Genomic DNA, 8,422 nt, shown 5'->3' on the forward strand with positions numbered 1-8,422 from the left:
TCTCTCTCTCGCCCCCCCCCCCCAAAAAAAATCACAACCTTGACATTGACCTTTCATAAAACCAATATCCTTATGTATATAATTTGTTAAGTGTACCCGTAGATGTATGTCATAGCCAGTAAGCTCAAACTAAATTTTAAAGGACGCCATCAATTGGCACCAAATCAAAATTAAACTCACTAAATGGCACCAGTTTTTGAAAAGACAGCACTAACAATCGCATACAGGACTAGAACTAAAAAACAAAGACCACATACCGCTATAAATCAGGCTAGACAGCAAACAAAAGATAACAAAGTAGGTAATTGAAAACAAAATTGGTTTATCAGAAAACGAACCTCAGCAAAAAACGGTATCTTTGATGTGATTGTTAACTTGTAAATAAAAGCTTATTGCGTTGAAAAAAAAAGATCCTGGGTTGGGGTGCGCCTTTTTTTATTTGCTAATTTCATTCTAACATTTCATATTGTGATATACACTGTTACTTAGGTCACATGTACACTAAATTTACAACATTTTGTAATGCTGAACATTAACAAATATGTGGTTAGACATAAGAAATAGTTGAAACAAATGACCTGTCATAGGACAGAAAACTACAAAGAGAATATGAATTTCGAGATGCTAAAGATGACAGCACAGTACAATAACACAACATCTACTTGTCATTAATACTACATGTAATATGAGGGCTCATATGTCCCGCATTAGCAACCAGTGACAATAATAATGCCCACATTAATGACCGCATGACCTTCACAACAAAATACTCTCTCCTCAAAGCGACCTCCCTCCACCTCCAAACATTGCGGAAACGCCGGATCATACAGCTTTGGACCCTTCACAGCAAACCTGCATCCACAGTAACAAGAGCAGCATGAACACACACTTCCAAATCTTCCACATTCTTCGGCAGAGTAGAGTACATGTGCTCCTTCAGGTGTCCCCCCAGGAAGAAATCCAGGGGATTTCGGTCAGGTTAATGCGGTGGCCATACAACAGGACCTCCACGTCCGAGCCATTACCCCGGAAATATTGTCCAAATACTTTCGCACATTAATTCCAGAGTGTGGAGGTGCACCATCATGTTGGAACCATATCCTCTGCAGAACATGAAGTGGAACATCTTCCACCACATCAGGCAGATAGCTCATGAGGAATGCATGATACATTCATGCAGTCAACCGGTCGGGCAACATGTAGGGTCCCAAACACCTGTCACCCAATATTCCAGCCCAGATGTTGATACCAAAGCAAACTTGATATCCACGGTTGTGGGTGACATGTGGGTTAACCTCACACCAATGGTGGGCATTGTGCATAATGAAGACACCCTCACGAGTGAATGCTGCTTCATCCAACCATACACGGTGTTCATGAAGTCCTCGTTGGCTTCCTGTTGTTGGAACCATTCACAGAATTTTATACGCTGATGGCGATCTGGAGGATGCAGGTGTTGCATGAAAGCATGATGACAGGGGTGCAGCCCATGCCCGTGCAGCACGTTAACGACCGTGTGTTGGGGGCGATGGAGCTGTCTTGCTACGCTACTTGTACTTCGCTGAGGTTCTTGGTTTATGACCTCCAGAATAGGTTCCTCAGTAGCTGGAGTAAGGCGAGTCTGTGGACGACTTCTGTCCTGTGATGGCAGAAGGAGAGAATTTGATTCCCAAAGGCATAGCAGCAGATGACAAAACACATTTTTATCTGAGTAGGATCAACGAGGATATCTAGCAGCATAATCACGAGCAGCAACACCAGCCAAGTTGTCAGATGCACCAAGGACCAGAAGCATATCCACATATTCATTTTTTGTGTAGCCTTACTTCTGCCGCACTGGTTTAGAGGTTTACAATAAGAAAATTCGATATGTGTATACATGCACATTGGAGTCAGTCACAGGCGTGTTACTCCACTTGTAACTAGTCCCTGTCTTGTGGACAGCGCATACAGTATAAATATGCTAACAGTTCTGTGCACTGTTCCTCCTAACGTGCATTACCGCTCTGACAGATATTGTTCTACTAATTGTGAAATGTTCGATTTCGAATTACACCGTTTCCCTAACGGTAATAGACGTGAAGTTCCCACAATCCCATCCATAGAATAGTAATAATAATGCATTGAGATACGTACTAAACAGCATGCGGTTACCAGACTCAATGTTGAAAGGTGTAATTAGTGGGATCATGGTGATAACACATACAAATTACTATTTCGGAAATTATCTGCAAAGCACGTTGCGAGTCTTAGTGGTAATGTAAGGCCCTAACGAAATGTAATGGATCTGAACGAGGCAAGAATAATAGTTGGTACCAATCTATGGGACCATTGGAGGAGGGTACAAAGAAAACAGTTTTGCATGAAGTAGATAAACTGGTGCGAATAAATTTATGCACACAACGTGGAAAGGGCTACTTTCAAATCTGGCCAATCTTCCATTTCTATGATTGTACTATGTAAGTGCAAATGTTTTCTAGAGGACCCACTGCAATTGCTGTTGACGATTAAGATGCCAGATACCATACCACCTGGACTACATTTACCAAACAAACAACGTCTCAACCCAGGATCGAACCATTGACCTCCTGCATGCTAATCCAAAACTCTACCCATTGCACCAACTGTACACCATGAGCAATATGTGCTGACAGAGAGAGTTACCATACATGTGGTTACAGTGTTGCCAGATTGCCACTCTAATGTCCTTTTTCTGCCAGATGTACTCGCCGGACGAAATTTTCTGACAGACAATTTTTTATCACTGGCATGTGAGGAGTCATACTGCAAAGCCCGAGTGACCGAATTTCACTTCACCCTGTATATAATGAACTACTTAATCATGTAATAGCAGGTAGATGGTGCACAGTCATCGAATCACTGAACTTTGCTTCACAGCAGAAATGAACAGCTGAAACGTAAAAACGGTACTATGCAAATAATATATATTGTGGAGGACGTCAAGTCTTTATATATAAATTACTTATGAATGGATAAGAGTAAAGTACCTTCTCATGTTACAAAACAGAAATGCTATACATGCAGAAGACAGGCAAACTGCGACACAGATTTTTCTTACACAGGAGACAGCTACTCTAATTTACATCACAGCACTCTAATATCACATTGCACGTTAACGATCTTGTACTGCTCCTATCCATGTTGAGATACCCAAGTGAGCTGCACCTTTGTTAGAAAAGCATAATTTTATCAATGACTGGCAGACTGTATTTTTGGTAAGATATTATTTGTAATTCTCTATGTTCTGGTATATATCTGTGCACTGTGACATATTTCATCGAATTTCACTACAATTTCACACAGTTGCACATCACTCAATTTAATGCTATCCAACAGTGAATTTTGTGCCCGTATTCATCTTATAGCAACATAAAAGTATACATTCATACATACACCATCAGCTAGAGGGGGAGTTTTATTCGAACATATCTCATCACTTTAAAATTATTTAGAGTCATTTCCTCTCCCACTGCAGCCCTTGTTATGTATCGCCTCAGCAAACAACTAATTCACTATCTTGACATCATAATTTATCCAACTATGGGATATATTAGAGCACTTATGTGCAGTACCAATAGCTGTTCAAACGAATTTAAATGGGGTATTACACTGTTGTCATATTCTTCATTAAATTTCAAGATTGTTATCAACTTGTTAATATGTGCTGCAGTTGCTAGTACCTCAACTGCATTGTGTGTGTATTTCGAAGGAAAGCAGCGAAAAAAAGGTAACATACTTGGATGTAGTCATAGGTATTACGTCGAGATAATAGAAACATTCAGCAAAATTTGTTACAAGAGTTGCAAGTGGAGGACGTCAAGTCTTATACATACATTACTTACGAATGGATAAGAGTGAATTTCAGTGCTTTCTCAAGTTACAAAACAGAATACTCTTGACAAATGCTATACGTGCAGAAGACAGGCAAACTGTGACACACTGATTTTTTCATAAAGGAGAGAGCTACTCTAGTTTACATCACAGCATTCTAATATCATGTTGCACATCAATGGTCTCGTGCTGCTCCTATCCATGTCGCGATACCCAAGTGCACTGCGCCTTTGCTAAAAAAGCTTTATTTTATCAATAAGTGGCAGACTGTATTTTTGGTAAGATATTATTTGTAATTCTCTATGTTCTGGTATTAACCCATTAACTGCCTTGATCCTCATTTGGGGATTTGTCTTTGTAACGGTAATTTTCTATTTGTTGGCAGCAATTTTTTTTATTTTGCTTTTTTACAGATATGAATTCGGGGGTTGGGGTTATGGGGCTGCAGACCCACGAGAACTATACCTGTTTGTTCTTAATTTCAAACAAAGAAGAAAAATCTTTGCAACCTAGCTTTTGGCCAGTCTCTAAAATTTTCTCGCTTTGACAGTTGGTATTATAATATCTGCAAAAAACACCTTCGCTTACTCTACAGAATTTGGAGACAGCACACTGATACAAAATTTCTATGAGCTCAGCCCCCCCCCCCCCCCCCCAACCAAAATGCTGGATTCAATTTTGCATATTTGTCTAGCCCTTCGTCAAGCTTATGCATTGATTGTTAGTCTGTTACTGTTAAACGAGCGAGCTGTACAGAATTATTTGTGTGAAGAAGTAAAGTTTTTCAGAGGTACAAGAGCTGAACATTTTCATACAGCGTATGTTATGTTATTATGTGTGTAACTTCCAGCAACTGTGCACTGGCATGTTCTGTAATGGTTTTAGAGTATGTTTATCGCTTATTTATTCCCAAGACTTCTCTGAAATTTGATCTCCATTTGCGGTTCATGACGTGTTCTGCCTAAAGTAACATTTTGTTTTTCGTTTCATTCCAGGAACAATGAGTCGTTATAAAGCACGTTCTATAAGGGAAATTGAAGAAACGGTAAACGACCCCAATTTCATAACTTACATCCACGTTTCCACATATAACAAAAAAGACGCCATTTAGCTGCAACTCGAGTTTCATCACTGAAGTTCTGTGTGCAGACACCCAAATTCTTATGGCACCATTCGAGTGACATCACTTTTAACCATGACACAAAAGTTACAGACGCTTCAACTTTACGACACTACTTTCCTTCTCTTACCACCCATTAGCGTCAGAAGGAGCTGCCATCTTTGAAGGTAACATGCTATACTTACTGGTTTTCATATTCATACTTGTGTATTACGAATAGTACAATAATACTTGGCATTAACAATCTCTCCACAGTGCGTTGCTTTGAGTATGGTTTATTATGTTATAGTGATAAGATATGGAACTTCAGCATACAGAGCCTTGGCAAAAGCAGTTAAGCTGGGTTCACACACAGAAAAGAGGTGTTGCCACAGCTACTGGCATAACGCAGCTGCAGTGCAGTTGCATGTGTGAACTCCCATCTTTTAGTGGCGTGAATTTGTTTTGAGTATGGTTTATTATGCTATAGTGATAAGATATGAATCTTCAGCATACAAAGCCTTTGCCAAAGCAGTTAAGCTGGGTTGACACATGGAAAAGATGTGTTGCCACAGCTAGTAGCACACTGCAGCTCCAGTGCAGTTGCATGTGTGAACTCCCATCTTTTAGAGGCGTAACTTAAGAGACATGACTTATGTTATGCCACAAATAGTTCAACTTGATTGTACATTGTTGCGCCACTTTCCTTCCACCATTGCTCCCTGGTGGCAGTATTTGGAAATATGAGTGCACACACTGTAACTAAGAGTGCAAGAAACCACCCTTTCCGAGGGGACTGGATGGGTCACAGGTGGTGGATATTGAACATTCTACCACGTATGGTAGACAGCTGTAAACACAGAATAAGCAGTCCTCGACCAAGGAAAAATAAAACCAAATCCACTTTGCGGCTGTCTTGTAGCAAGCAGCAAAGTGGTCAGTGTCTGTGCACCAGTGGTGCAGCTGAAATTTATATTCTGGAAGTAACTCTTCCAGTCTTATACTCTGAGTTCACTCAATGACTGTACTCAACCCCACCTGATTCCATGTATAATCATCGTGGAGCATTTTGATGATCACAATATTACCCCAGTTGGTAAACCCACAGTCAGTGTTACTTGCACAGTTGGTCTTTCAGATTCTGTGGTGGCTAGGTTAAAATGCAATGTGATTCAACAGAGGATTCTGAGTCCTCTGGCCAACTTAAAACCATAACAAATACATTTTTCGCAACATTTAACATACAAACACTTTTGCAACCAGGCAAACTTCATAAATTGGGAGACACATTAAAAGAACAGAAGATTCAAATTAAAACATGAATGAAGGACAATAAAACCATGGATTTTGGTAATTACTGTCTTTTTACAAGTAAAACTGATAAAAAATTCTTATTAATACACCATATATGGGAGTTCTTTCTGCAGTCTCCAAAAATATTTTAAATTCAATAAGGGAGGTAAAATCCATTAATAATAGACTAACAACAATTTCTCTTAAATGCACAAATAAGGCACACACTTTAATTAATGCTCATATGCCAGTCAATGAGGATAACCATAAAAAAACCTCAAGAAGTTAATGAATCTTGGGAAACATTAGAAAGCATCATCTCGAAAATTCCCTCAAATCATGTTAAAATTTTAATGAGTGATTTTAATACTCAATTAGGTAAAGAGAAAAAATAATAAAATGGTGGCTGGATTTCTTGCATATAAATGGACAAATCAAAATGGTCAAACATGTCGAAATGTGCAAACATTTTAACCTTAAAACCATGTCAACACGTTTTAAATAGAACCCTTCTAAACAAAAAACTTCACAGGCACCCAATACAGTTACTGGGGAATTTCAAATCTATCATGTAGAAATTTCATACCCTAACTACAAAGTTAGAAAAGGGATTAATATAGATTCTCACCATTATTTAATGTGGATAAAAGTAAAACTTCAATCTCAAAAACTCTTGAACAAAATGTTATCCCAAAATTTGACACTGCTAAAATAACCTCAACTCTGACACATGAACTTGACAAAAACAATACAACAATTATCAAAGCCTAAAAGAAAAGTTCATCACAACAGCACAAAATTTAATCCCACTACGAAAGAAACAAAAACACTCTTGGTGGAAAGTGGATTATGAAACAGCAACTAAATCTAGGCATGAGGCATGCAATAATTGGAATACTAACAAAACTTAAAATACTTACAACACCTTTCTAACTGTAAAAAAATCTAAATTAATCCAACAGACTAAAAGAAACTACGAAAATGGCCAACTTTCAGAAATCGAGAAAGACTTCCAGGAGAACAATGTAAGAAACTTTTATAAAACATTCAAAACAAAACTAATCGGTTTCCTACCTCAAAGTCTTTGCTTTAAACACGAAAATTGTTGTTTGGCTCTTAACAACCAAGAAAATTGTAAGGCACTTGCTAATTATTTTGAAAAACTATTAAACTGTCTAGAACCAGCGATAAATTCTAACCACAGCAAATTAATAATACCAACCCTAACTCTAAAGAAACTGACTAAATCGAAATAAGTAAACAAATGAAAAGGATTAAAAACAATAAAGCATCCAGAGAAGACACAATAATTGCAGAACTACGAAAATCAACTGGCCCTAACACTATAAAAGAGATCACTCAACTAATAAGACATATCTGGCGAAGTGAGAAAATACCCGATGACTGGAAAACATCCCTAATTTACCCACTGCATAAAAAAGGGGATAGAACTGATGTTTATAATTACCAAGGAAACTCTCTTCTCCTGGTCACATACAAAATTCTCTCATTGTTCACTTGATCGAGCCCAAGTACAATTAGAACCTAAAATTGGCGAATACCAAGCAGGCTTTTGATCAAACAGATCCTGTGCAGAACAAATTATTTATTTAAAACTAATCCTTAGGCACCAAAGGATTTCTGGTAACAATATTGTAAGAACATTTGTCGATTTTAAAACGGCCTACACCTCAGTTGATCATGAATCTATTTTCCAAATTTGAAACGAGCAAGTGACAGATAATAAAACTCTAACACTGATTAGGAAAACGTTAGCTTATACTAGATCTAAAAGCTAAATTCATGGGAGAAGTTTCTGAACCATTGGATATAAAGAAAGGTGTCAAACAGGGAGATGAGCTCTCCCCATTACTGTTTAACTCTGTTTTGGAAAAGATGATTACAGAATGGCGAGAGCAAAAGTCGAGTCAAAATATAGATCAATAAACACGTTTGGCAGAAGTAATAGTACAGTAGATTGCCTCTCCTTTGCCGATGATCTGGCGATATTAACTAGGGATATTACCACAGCTCAAAAACAAAATGAAATTCTTAAATAAGTTGCAGAAAAAGTAGGACTACAAATATCACTCCAAAAACGGAATATATAACATGCAACAAACAGATATTTTGAACACAAAACGTGGAAAAATAAAGAGAGTTTCTCAGTTTAATTAC

The sequence above is a fragment of the Schistocerca americana genome, chromosome 3, assembly GCF_021461395.2.
Source record: "Schistocerca americana isolate TAMUIC-IGC-003095 chromosome 3, iqSchAmer2.1, whole genome shotgun sequence".
Lineage (NCBI taxonomy): Eukaryota > Metazoa > Arthropoda > Insecta > Orthoptera > Acrididae > Schistocerca > Schistocerca americana.